Here is a 14070-nt window from a genome sequence, read left to right as displayed (position 1 = left end):
CCTTGTCCTTGATGGCTTGCAGTATTTTGTTCTGCAGCTCTCCTTGGTCTTGCATCAATTTCACAGATCTTTCCGACAATATCTTGGGAAAACAATCACTGTGACTTGTGCTTTCTGCTTGTATTCTTTGGCGTGATCCGTTGGAGGATTTTTTGATTGGTCGCCCAGTTGACCTAGCTGTGCCTCGACTCACAGCTGATTGATCAGCGAAGGAAAAGGAAGAACACAATGTTTCACCTTATAGTCCTAGTACTTTAAGACGTGGTCTTTTATTCTGTGTTTCTTACCACTGGTGGGGGAAACAACAGAATCACTCGAATAACCTTGCTCTTTTTACTTTGAAGCGCTGGTTTTTTTCTTTTGTGTTTCTTACCACTGGTGGGGGAAAACAACAGAATTTCTCGAAGGACCAAAATGTTCACACTATAAACTAATGCGTACACTTAATGAGTTCAATTCGGTTGTTTGAATCTAACTGACTCGCTACTGCGAGGGCATCGCCTTTTTTTCATTCTTACATAGGTTCTTATCATCTCATTATATAATGCAGCGCTTGTAAGACGCTGCAGTCTGCGTTAGTCAATGCAGCTGAGATTTATCTTAAATCTATGTTTGTGGCCTATGACTGCGCTAGTCACCTCCCGCGTGATCATATCTCTTGACACTTCGGCAATAGACCACTGCAACCGTACTTATCTGTAGTTGCCACTTATGCTGTCCCGTGACATGTTTATTGCAGCCCTTAAATAGAACATATTTATAGTTTGTCTACTTATCATGTCTAAACACATGTTTAGACAACGACTCTGTAGGCCCTCTCGTCCTTGGGTTGGAAGGTGCGATGCCTTTTATTCTGGGACACTAGTTGCTTCCGGAGTTCGGAGCAAGACTCCTTGTCAGGCATCATTATTCGCACGTTGTTGTTGCGCTCCGATTTGTACGAGAAGTCCTTGCTGGGACCCACGAGAGTCGTAATCATTTTTAACAAAGCCGAGATGTTGGTCACGTCCGGGATGAAGATCAGGGGAGGCTTGAAGGTCCTCGGGGTAGGCTTGGGTTTGTCCGGGGTTTTGGTAGCAGCGGGTCCAGGTTCTCCGTCTGGGGTGCCTTGGTTATCATCGTCATCGTCGTCCTCTTCGCTCGAGAGCATGGCAAACTGATTGTTTGCCAGACTGCGTCGCGAGGCTGCGCTGGTGCTGGGCGTGACGTCCAGTTCATCCGCTTGATCTCACCGGCCTCAGAATGCGAGGTGCTGAATCTTGCTTGCGGTCCGCAGGCACATCTGAACACAATAGAACACAAATACGAGAGACATCCGAATAAACCCGAAATACAGAGAGCACCTATACCCCAATATCCAGGTCATATTGTCCACATCGACCTGTACTTGACCTGTAAACAAGTTGTCCTAACCGCGATTGATAAATTTTCTAAATACGCGCAAGCGAAAATCATAAAATCTAGGGCGACTCAACATGTAAAACCACTTCTAGAGGAAGTACTAAGGAATTTTGGTATACCAAAAAAACGAAAAATCGCTTAGTTCAGGTCCAATAATGAGAATGATGCAGGAGAAATATAATATAGAAGTGTTCAAAACTCCACCCTACCATAGCGCGGCAAACGGACAAATCGAACGTTTCCATTCAACCCTAACTGAAATTATGAGATGTCAAAAGGCAGAAAAACACCATAGCTCCATAAGAGATCTTATGGGCAGATCTATAATTAAATACAATTACTCTATTCACTCTACTACTAACAGAAAACCAAATGATCCTAACCTACAACAAGCAGAAAGGCAAGAAACCATTGAAAAAATAATAACTAACCAGGAGAAAGATTTAGAATTCCACAACGAAACAAAAGACTTTGTAAAAACCCATAAGGCCGGTGACGAAATTTACGTAAGGAACAACAAAAGATTGGGAACAAAGCTGTCATCTAGAGGAAATCCTAGAGGACAGGAATACAACTGTTTTGACAGAAACAGGAAGAGTTGTTTACAAAGGACTAATACGAAACTGAAACTTCATTTACAGGTTCTTACTGGCTGCATGCACAGCTGAAGTCCAAATAATTGACTAGACCAATTCCGAAATAGTAACGCTGACGACTGGACTAGCAAAATTACAGACAGGAACTTTTCGATTAATTCATGTGATTGATCTCGAACAATACCAGAACACTCTTGAAAAAATCAATAATCAATAAAATAGAAAGCGAAAATATAATTAAATGTAAGGAAAAACTTTTCTCAAAAATTGTAAACTGTAATAAATACAATGAAATAACCATCTGTAAATATATAAATATAAGAGAAATAAGCAATTCACCCTGCCTACCAAACTTACTAAAACGGAAACCTGCCAACTGCACCAGAAGAAATAACCAACACGTCCCACATGTGCAAGATTTACTACCAGGGACCATCCTGCTGAACATCTTCACGGGCACAATAAATATTGACGGGACGACCACCAACCTCAATGGTACGTTCCTCGTAACCTACAACAATTCCACCATAGAAGCAAAGGGTCAAAAATTCGAAGCAAAAGAAACCGTCTACGCCAAGCCAATGCCAGCAATCTTGCAAACTGAAGTGGCCATCACCCAAGTCGATGAGAAATTATCATCGGAGCTGATGAAACAATTAAATGCCAAAAACATCAAGACGATAAGTTTACTGAAGACGACATCACACCTGGTCGACATATCTTTTGGAGGCGTTATTACCATCATTATCAACATCATCGACGAGGGGAAAGATCAACATTGCCGAAACTCCTGTCATAATCAACGTACCCGACCAGAACGAACAGGGACGTTCGTTTTTCAAGGTGGAAGAGCTAACACCACAAATGTTGCACACGTACCCGCTTACGCAACACTCGTCAACAAAGGTACTTGGGGTCGCACGAGCGTCCGGTTGCGAAACATACGTTGCACCTGCATAACATAAAAGTGCAGACGTAGCGTCTGCCCAATATCCGTGAGAATCAGCGAGCCAGCGAGTGCAGCAAAAATCAAAGCAGAGCAGCACCAACGCCAGCAGCATAGGTGGGCAGGCGAAGTTAGGTAGGGACAAATTGGTCAAATTAAAATCAGTTCTGATTTTGCGATTAATCAATAAATTTCTATGGTCATAACACTAAATAAAAAAAAAAATATTTTTTTTTTTATTAATTGAAACTCTCTTTGGAGTTAACTTATATATATATAGTAGCATAATATGCTTCACATATTACGCTTACATAAGCGTTGTACATACAATCTTGCACCGCACATACAATCTTGCACCGCACATACAATCTTGCACATGCATAAACACACGAAACATGAAACCAATTCACATTTTTGCTTACACCTAAGCGCATGATTTGTTGTGCAACCATATCGTTCTTTTTGTACACATATAAAAAAACCAAACCCCACAAATATGCTGACTAGACATTTCCGTTTCTCGCGACTCACTTCGAGCTGATCAAAACTCTGTACATTTAGTCTTAAGCTGACATTTCTTAAATAAAGATGTTCACCGAAATTGTTCGTTTTTTCGATTTAAAGTTGTTTCAGCGTTGATCTTTGTCTTTGTTATTGACGGATCATTTATTCGACTGACAAATTAATAACTACGTAAGTATATATATAGTGACACATGTAATAACATATATCTACTCAACATATACCAGCCATTTTTTATATTCTCTTACTTAGCAACAATAGAACATAGAACCAAGAATGCCTTAGCACATAAGATAAACAATTATTAAACTCCATAAGAACCCCAACTTCTTGGTGACAATAACAAATTCGGCCGATGTAAACAATTTAACATAAACATCCGCAGTCTTATTCGTTATTCCCACTAGAAGGGTGAAAACTGCTTACGCAGCTTAAAGGGTCAAAACTTTCCACGTAGCTCAATCTCGGCTGATCTGTATCCATGCGTAATCCACTCAAGAGCAATCCACTAATTAACGTAAACATAAATGAGAGCCTATGTACGCTCAATATGAATAAGTAAATAAGCTCAGCCAAGGGTTTGCTAAGCGTCCGCTTTTCAACTTAGATTCAGATTTTATTCATACATCAATTGTGTAAGACGTGAATTTGTCTCCGACGTTCGCTTAAGTTTTTTGATTAATAAAAATATTTTTTTTTATAAACCAACAAACCGCGAAGTTGTAATTGGCGCAGTCGGTAGGATCCGCGTGTGAACATAATCTCTTAGAGCTAATAGATTAGTTCGAGATTAATGAAGCGCAGCTCGTGGCGAACAAAGTTTCGTTTGTGCTTCAGTTTATACAAAGCAGATCTGCAAAAGAATCTATGTGACAAAATATTTGTGAATAGTTATCTAACTCTCGATGTTGGATACTTGGAACCAAGAATGCCTTAGCACATAAGATAAACAATTATTAAACTCCATAAGAACCCCAACTTCTTGGTGACAATAACAAATTCGGCCGATGTAAAAAAAAATTAAAAACTGCAAGTGACCATTAAAGTGTGACCAACCAAAATAAATAAAAAAAAGGGTGTGACTATTACCAGGTCAGTGGAGCCCATCTAACATTGATTGGACCGCTACAAAGGTGTGTGAATTTATAAAAAAAAAAAAAAAAATATAACCACGGTATCAATCTACCGAGTGAGTTAAAGCAAAAATCAACAAAAGCCAACAACATGGCACAACCCAGTGAACAAATTATGATTCTATCCGAGTTATGTACATTTGAATCAGGCTTTGGGCCAGATTCGCCACATCCCAACATTTGACGGTTCCACAAGAGAACTGGCATAATTTGTGAGACGTGTGTACTTCGTGATGTTCCTATACCCGACAACAGACAAGAGGCAACATAGTGTACTCTACAGTGCCATCGAGATGCAGCTGTCCCGACACACACAACACTTGGGCTGAACTACGATCAGTCCTCATTGATGAATTCAAAACCCAAATCCCACACGAAGAGCTGCTAAGACGACTTTACAACACGTACTGGAGTGGTAGTATTCGTAAGTTTGTAGAAGAACTAGAAAATAAGATGTTTGAAATTTCAAGTAAATTAACAATTATACAAATACAACTCTTTATACTGCCGCAATGGCTAATACTATAAAAGATGTAATTTATAAAAGAATTCCAGACAGAATGTTCATGACCTTAGCAAGATATGACATTACGACAACAACATTATTAAGACAAGTAGCGCAAAGGGAAGGCCTATACGATACAATTGTATTAAATAAAGAAAAAGCTAAATCAAACAGTCCATCTACATCACAAAGCAGTAGTAAAAATAATGATTCTCAAAAGAATAAAGGAAATAAAAATGACCAAGGTACAAACCTTATTCAAGCACAGCAAAGTCAAAATCAAAATAATTATGCAAATAATAATTCAAAAAAAGTTGAAAATAACCAAGCGACATAAAGTGAGTTCAAACAAAAGTGGGACCAAGGTAGAGTGCAAAACGCTCTAAATTATCAAAAACCCACATCTTATTCTACTACTAACCAGCCCCAAAAAAAGGCAGCGTGAAAGTTCCAGTGGTCAGTCTTAAATGGACACTACTGAAAATTTTCATCAACTTGCCTCGGGATCGGAATCAGAAGTAGAAGAAGAAGAACCTACCCATTCATACAAATAAGTGTGAACGATATCAAATGTTTGATTGACACAGGCTCATCAATAAATTTGTTGAGTAAACATTTTTTCAATTGTCCGATTAACTCAAAAGCTCCATTAGATGTACATACAATAAATAATTTTAAAATCAAATAGTGCATTAAACCTAGTAAACTGTGTCCGACAAAGCCAACATTTTATTTACATAAATTCTCAGAAAAATACGACATTTTGTTAGGCAGGGAATATTTGGAAGATTCCAAATCAACTATATGCTATACATCCAATACAGTACCTTTAAATTGCGACTTGAAGATATTAACGAAGAAGAAGAAACACCTAAAGAGAGTTTAAAAGAAAACCTATTAGATTCTCTAAATATTGAGTATGTCAATTATGTAATTGACAACGAACTCAATGAAACAAATGAATTTCGACTTGATCATCTAAACGATGAAGAGAGGAAAGCCCTCAACAGTGTCTTATACGAGTTTAGTGACATACAGTATAAAGAAGGTGAAAATTTGACCTTCACAAGTACAACTAAGCATGTCATAACAACTAAACACGAAGACCCAATTTACAGACGTCCATACAAATACCCACAAAGCTTCGACGAAGAAGTCGAAAACCAAATGAAAGACATGATGCAACAAGGCATCATAAGAAAATCGAATTCTCCGTATTGCTTTCATGTTTGGGTAGTACCCAAAAACCAAGATGCATCGGGAAATCCAAACGAAATAACCGATAATAAGCGAGCAGAACTCTGAACGAACATAAAGTTAATTATTCCGCAATATAAAAGGAACTCCTTACTATTGTTAAGGTCACTAAATATTTCAGGTCCTATTTATTTGGTAGAAAATTCGAGATCTATAGTGATCACAGGCCATTGGTGTGGCTTGATTCAATTAAAGAGCCAAACATGAAACTTCAGAGATGGAAAATCAAATTAAATGAATTTGATTACCATATCAAATATCTCCCTGGTAAAAAAAAACATGAAGCAGATTCTCTATCAAGAGTAAAAATTGAAGAAAACTTCCTAGGAGAAACCTCCAGTAACATTTCGTTACCAGCACAAGCTACTATTCACAGTGCTCAAGAAGATAACCAATCTTATATTTCCTTAACGGAAAAACCAATTAATTACTACAACAGGCAGATAGAATTCATAATAGACGATAACAATACCATAGAAACCAAAGGATACTTTCATAAAACAAAAATTAAAATTCATTACATAGAAATGACAAATGTCCATGCCAAAGAATTAATTAAAGAATATTTATGTACCAAAAGAAGCGTAATTCTGTTTCATAACGAAATAGATTTCCTTACATTTCAAAACGCTTACATAGAAATTGTCAGTCCGAATAACATAACTAAGGTTTTGAAATCAAACATTAAATTAAAAGATATTGAAACATATTCAGAATTTAAAGAAATAATTATAAAAAGCCACACAGAACTTTTACACCCAGGAATAGAGAAACAAACTAACCTTTTCAAAGAAAAATATTATTACCCAGACTACCAAAAGTTAATACAGAACATTATTAATGAATGCGAAGTATGATTATTGATTTTTATTTAATCAATAATAAAACATTGGCATTTATTCCAAATATGCCGCCTTGATTGAAGTCAGCAGTAGAGACTGGCTTGAAGCAAAAAGAGCTCTCCTTAAAATTTTCAATGAAATGGGAAAACCGTCCGAAATAAAAGCCGATAAAGATTCAGCTTTTATAAGTTAGCGTTACACTTATGGCTTAGGTCCGAAAATGTGAATATAAATATCACAAGTAAAAATGTAATTTCTGACATTGAAAGATTCCATAAAACAGTCAATGAAAAGTTAAGAATCATTAATAGTGAGTCCGACTCAGAAAATAAGATAACACAATTTAAAACTATTCTCTATGTATATAATCATAAAACCAAACACAATTCAACAACACAATAGCAGCTGATATTTTCATTTATGCAGGAACACCTGCATATGACACCCAAAAGGAGAAACAATCAAAAATAGATAAGTTGAATAAAGATAGACATAACTATGAAGTAGGTACCAGATATAAACAAGCACCAGTAAAACAACTAACCCATTTAAGAAAGCAGGACGTATAGATCAAATAGATGAGAAACATTACGAAGAAACAAATAGAGGAAAAAAAGTTGAACATTATAAATCTAAATTTAAAAAACAAAAGAAAATTAATAACAGTAAATACAATTCCAGCTCAACTCCCGAAAATCAAGAGGAGTCCGATTAAACAGTTATTCATAATAACATTTATAATATGTTTCGTCCGTGCCGTCCGTGGTCAAAGCCTAGAGGTGAACCCAATACAAGCAAAACAGGATCAAGTAATATACCTATAAACTATGAATATCACTATTTGTCCGTAAACTTGACAAAAACCGAACAAACTTTTGCAAATTTAATTAAACAAGCTGAAGAATATGGTACTATAGCCCAAATCCAATATTTAACTGAAAAATAAGACAGAGAGATGAATGGAATAAGAATAATAAAACGCAATAAACGTGGTTTCATTACTATTATAGGTACCGCATATAAATACCTTTTTGGCACTTTAGATCAAAATGACAAAGAAGAATTAGAATGAAGTAAAGTTAATTGAAGTAAGTGAATTGAATGAAGTAATAGATGTAGTCAATAGAGGCATTGAAGTAATCAACCATTTAAACGCAATAAGTGAAGGTGACAGAAGATTAGAACTTTTAATATTTAATTTACAACACTTTACCGAATACATTGAAGATATAGAACTTGGTATGCAATTAACAAGTCTTGGTATTTTTAATCCCAAATTATTAAAAGATGGTCCATTATCACAAGTAAATTCCGAAAAATTGTTAAATATAAAAACTTCTACGTGGTTAAAATCAGATGCAAATGAAATACTTATTATTCCATATTCCTAGAGACATTATAAAAACTGCACTTTTTAACATTGTACCATATCCAGACAAAGATAATAATATACTTATAGAAAAAGTAAATGATAAATATTATATTCAAGATAATCAAGTTTATAAACAAAACTCAAGAAAACCAATAATAAACAAATGTATTACAGGAATATTAAATCAAATACCAACAGAATGTAGATATTCAAAAACACATAGCAATATTGGAATAACTTATGTAGAACCAAACATAATTTTAACTTGGAAATTACCAAAAATTGTATTAAATCAAGAACTGTATAACTAATAGAGAAATTATAATAGAAGGAGATAATATAATAAAAGCTTTTAATTGTTATGTTCAAATAGAAAACATATTATTATAATTACAAGCATAACACTAGACTACACACAAACTGTTTCTATCAATAAAAACAACATTAGAACCATTATCATATCTACATGCTAAAGAAATAATTAAAGATCTCACTGATACATACAACACATTACAAATTGTTACATTAACTTGAACTTATAATATAAAGGTATTCAAAAAATTAATTGTTAAATATAAAAAAGAGAATTCACCACAAATAGAAAAACAAAATAATATAACAACAGAAAATGTAAATACAGTACTTGATACTAACCTGTATTGTATCCTAGTTGAATAAACAAACATTTCTCGATATTGCGCATCTCGTTAAATAAACAAACATTTCTCGATATTGTGCATCCACTCAAGCTGCAACCAAAACCCAGCAACTAGGCAGGCAAATAGCCACGTAGTACATAAGAATTCCTTTTCCATACGTATGGACATAAGCATAAGCAAGAAGCGCTCTAGCGCAGATCAAGTAAACAACCCACTAACTTTTCTCACACCATTTGTTTCAGTCTTACGCTGGCATTCAATCAATAAAAACGCAAAGCGGATTCATTCGGAGTTTTTATTTATTTCGGCGTTGATCTTAGTTCAAATACGGATCATTTATTTGACTCAAACAAAAATTATTTTACTATATATAGTGACGTATTTGCGCCACCCAAACCGGCCAATTTAATTATTTCAAAGAACTATAAACAATAAAGCACTTAATTGATTCCGGTATGCCATCTGCGCAGTATGCGTTTTAATAAACAATTCTTTGGCAACGGCACTTAGCCGTTCTTGTAAACAAATCCTAAAGCCTGACCCAAGCAGCTTTGCCTGCTCTCAATGAAGCTTCTCCCAAACTTAAGTATCCAAGAGCAACGCTCTCCCAAAATACAATATTCCTAAAATACTGAGGCTTCTCCTCAATCTCACTTGCGTTTGATTTTTAGTCTTAAGCTGAATACTGAACAATAAAGATCACAATCCAACCCGATTTGTAATTTCTTTTATTTGACAAAACTTCGGTTACAGCGTTGGTCTTAGTTACTGCAACGGTCCATTTAATAGACTCAAAAGTGAATAAATACACAATTATATATATAATAATAATATAATTAAGCTTCGACTTGGCGAAGGTTGCTTCCTTTCTTGTTATGATTGGATTCGGTTTAATTTTTGTGTGCATTCATGTATATCCAGTCTTAAAACAATATGGTGATTAAAGTTAAGTGATTAAATGATTAAAAATAGTCTGTCCCTATGTGTCACACGATCAAAGAGATGGCCGCCCCAGCATGCACAGTGCGCCATTGCAGTTTTCTGTATGTGTGTGTCTTGTTATTAATGCGTAAGAAAGGGACAGATTGTGAGTACAGGGAATTTTGTAATGGCGTACAGAACAGTGATGCCCACGCCATTGCACTATGGGAAATTTGACCTGATTTGTTGGCAAAAAAATGTTTTTTAAAATTTGGAAAATTTTTAAAATTTAATTTTTAACGGAGTAAGAATTGATCAAACTTTTATGTTATCTAACGCAAACGTTAAATTAACTCCCCAGTGTCAAGGAATATCAGCTTGTAAATAAATAAACTAAATAAAATAAAATACAAATTTTAACTTTGAATAGAGTTTAAAATTTTTTTTGAAATTTCTTGAGTTGTTGTAGAGTGATTAATTCCATATTCAGAACTTATAGACCATATATATTTTATTAAACGTAGAGAACAGCCAGTTTTATTTGTATTACTCCTAGGGTTAGTATACTAGTATTATTAGTATAGTTTGTTGTTGAAGTGGGCGTGGCAAAAAGTTTTTTGGGAAAATCTTTAGACATTTGCAAGACTAATAAAAAAGTAAGAAAATATTACCTCATTTTTAAAAAATTTGGGCGTGACAGTTTTGGGTGGTAGAGGGGGCGTGGCAAAAAGTTTTTCAGCATATCGATAATTTACAAGACTAATAAAAAAGTAAGAAAATATTACCTTTTCAGAAAAATGTAGCCGTGGCCGTGGTAGTGGGCTCGACTGCACTCTATGACGCCTGGATGTGAAAAGACGGCTCGAGACGCCACACCCAAGCGAACACTTCCCCAAGCTGATTCAGGATGGAAAAGAAAATCAGTGAATCGGTTAAGAGCAACTGCAGCAAACTGCCCCCACAAAAAGCATATATAAAATAGAAAAAAGAAAATTTCGACAAAAAGATTTTTCTATTGAAAAGCACACAGACAATAACTCCGCGCCCAAATTTGAAAATAGTGCAGCCCTGGACTACACTGCAGCTGGTCACACTAAGCACCAGCTGATTAAGTCAACTTTGCAACCCCGATAGCATGTTATCGGTGCGTGCCCTCAATCCAATAGCACGACCTGGGCACACTAGCCGACGGCTATTTAAGCAGCGCCGCAGTAGTAGAGCTCGGTTAAAGGATCTTATGTTCCTCGGTTCCCGTCGGAAAGTGAGTGAAATGTAACCTCGCGTGCAAAATATTATTTGCTAATTATCACCTACGTGCCGTGCAGCTACCTACCTACCTCCCGAGCGTCATCAAGATCATCATCAAATGCAGTCATAAGTTAATTAAAATACGTGGTTCCTGGTTTATGGAAGTGCCTGTTTAGCTCGAACCCGCGCTAGCACCGTGCCGTATATCGGGCATGCGCTCGAGAGCATGCGCCGGGTTCTGGCACTTTGCCGCGGTGTGGCCTTATTGGCCTTCCGCGGCATTCGCCGACCTTGTGGTCGAAGCACACACATCTGTGACAGGCATAAGTGCGGACCTGCGATCAGCATCGGAAGGAGAACCATACATCAAGCTTCGCTATCGCCCTGTCGTCGACCTCGAGCGTCACGTTTATTGTGGTGCCGTCAGTCAACGACCTCGCCTTGGTCGTTGCACCGACATCTTGAACTGCGAAGCCGTCATTTCGCCGTCAAAATTGTTTTCGTGGAGCTCCTTCATGAAATCCTCCAGTGCCGATGTCATAGACGCAACCTTCGGCTTCTCGTCAGCGTTCCGCGTCACATTGACCCGCACTTGTGTGCTGCTTTGGACCATTCGCTGGGTGGCCGACACCTCTGCCATCATGGGTGCTTGTCCAGCACGGGCGGCAGCTGTGCGGTGGAAACAGCGCTGGCGGCAGCGGGGGCAACAGCGGCGACGGGGGCATCCAGCGATGAAAACTCCTCGTCCTTCGCAGCCAGGGCAACCAGCTTCGCTTGCGTTGCGACCGGTAAAAAGTCCCAAGACATACACCTTAGCACAGTCCACAATCAATCAGCTGTTGCTGGGAGAATCCCACGATAAGTGGGCTAACGCCTCTCTCGCAGAGAGTGCTCGAGCTGAGCACTTGGATTTCGATTGAAAATCGTCGATTTCTACGCCACTCGATGCCTTTTCGCTGGCAAAGTTCGAACTTCACAAAAGTTTTAAGCCGTTTTGTAGCGTTTAAATCCGTGGATTTACACAAAAATTACCGTTTTGATTGGAGCTCCAGGAAAACACGTCCGTCGTTAATCCATTCATGCGCGTCACTAATTGGATTTTTTTTTAGTATAACAGATTCTTAATTTACATCTGCCCAAGAGGGCAATCAATTAAATTTTGTGATACATGGGCGGTTATGTGGATTCCCTAGGGAATCTTATATTTGATAACTAGGGTCATCAAAGGATTCCTTTAGGGAATCCGGAAAGGCAGGTCAAGTGGGTGATGTCTTCGGAGCCTTCTGCGCTGTAGGCTGTTGTCAAGGAGGTTGATTGCAAGATGATTCTGGTGGTTCTCCAGCTTCTCCAGGTACCTCCTGCTAGCTTTCCTGGATTCCTCAGCGACACTTTGCATTCTGAGGTCCCTTTTAATTGTTGTGTTCCTCACGTAGTAAGGATAAATCTCAGAATACGGCATTCTGCTCTCTGTAGTTTTTTAATGTTTGTAGGGGAGGCAGTGCCTCACAGCTCAATACCGTATTTCCAAGCCGGCTTTGTAGAGCAGTAACTTGTGTCTAATGGGTAGCGTGCTTCGTCTGCCCAGGAGCCAGGTCATTAAGCGGAATTTGTGCCTCATGGGCTTTTACTTTTCCTGGACGCTTGTCCAGGGTTAGTCCCAGGTACTTGGCCTTCGCAATGGATGCTTGGTGCCGTTGATGTGGACGAGTGGACAGTTGCCTGGTCTGAGCGTAAACATGACATAGGTGGATTTGTCAGCGTTTATGGTGATGTTCCACCTTTTCAGCCATGGCTGTATTGTGTCCAGCTCGTGTTGCAGCCCTTGCGCTGCCAAAGCAGAAGTTGCATCAGAGCACAGGAGCGCTGTGTCGTCCGTGAAGGTGCATGTAAGTATTCTGTTGTCTTCAGATACTGGCTTATCTGAAGTGACCGAGTACGCTGCCCCGGGGTACTCCAGCTCTCACCACGTGTTGGGGTGATTCGGAGTTACTGCTCCTCACGTAGAACATCCTCTCTTCGACGTATGCCTTAAGGAACATGTAGTATGGGGCCGGCAACTGTTTCTTCAGCTTGAATAGCAGGCCGAGGTGCCACACCCTATCGAGCACCCTCACATCCAGAAAGACTGCTGCGCAATATTTCTTGTTTTCTAAGGCATCCAGAACCCTGGTGACGACCCGGTGGCTCTGCTGAATGGCGCCATGCCCTTTTCTGGAACCGAACTGGTGGTCGGGGATGATCCTCTTTTCCTCCAGGATGGGCAGTAGCCTCTTAAAGAACAGCTTCTCCAGGATTTTCGACAAGATGGCGAGTAGACTGATGGGCCTGTATGAGCCTAGCTTGGCTTCCGGGCAAGCCGGCTTGTGAATGAGGATAACCTCAGCGCACTTGCACTGGGAAGGAAAGTGTCCCAGTCTCAAGAATTGGTTCATCAGAACCTTGAGGAACTCTATACAGTTCGCTGGGAGTAGCTTGAGGGAAGCTGCGTCGATTTTCTCATGGCCAGGAGATTTGGTAAGCTTCAAGCACGAAATCTCATCCAGAATCTCCTGACTACCTATCTCTGCGATAGGCAGGTCCATCGGGCAGGCTGCGTCAACGAACTGCGTCGTCTCTTCAATGTCTTCGTCATTAAACAGGGCGAATGGCTGGAAGCTGATTTCCAGAT

The sequence above is a fragment of the Drosophila erecta genome, unplaced genomic scaffold (assembly GCF_003286155.1).
Source record: "Drosophila erecta strain 14021-0224.00,06,07 unplaced genomic scaffold, DereRS2 tig00000126-arrow-pilon, whole genome shotgun sequence".
Lineage (NCBI taxonomy): Eukaryota > Metazoa > Arthropoda > Insecta > Diptera > Drosophilidae > Drosophila > Drosophila erecta.
Note: the sequence above shows the minus strand (reverse complement) of the source record.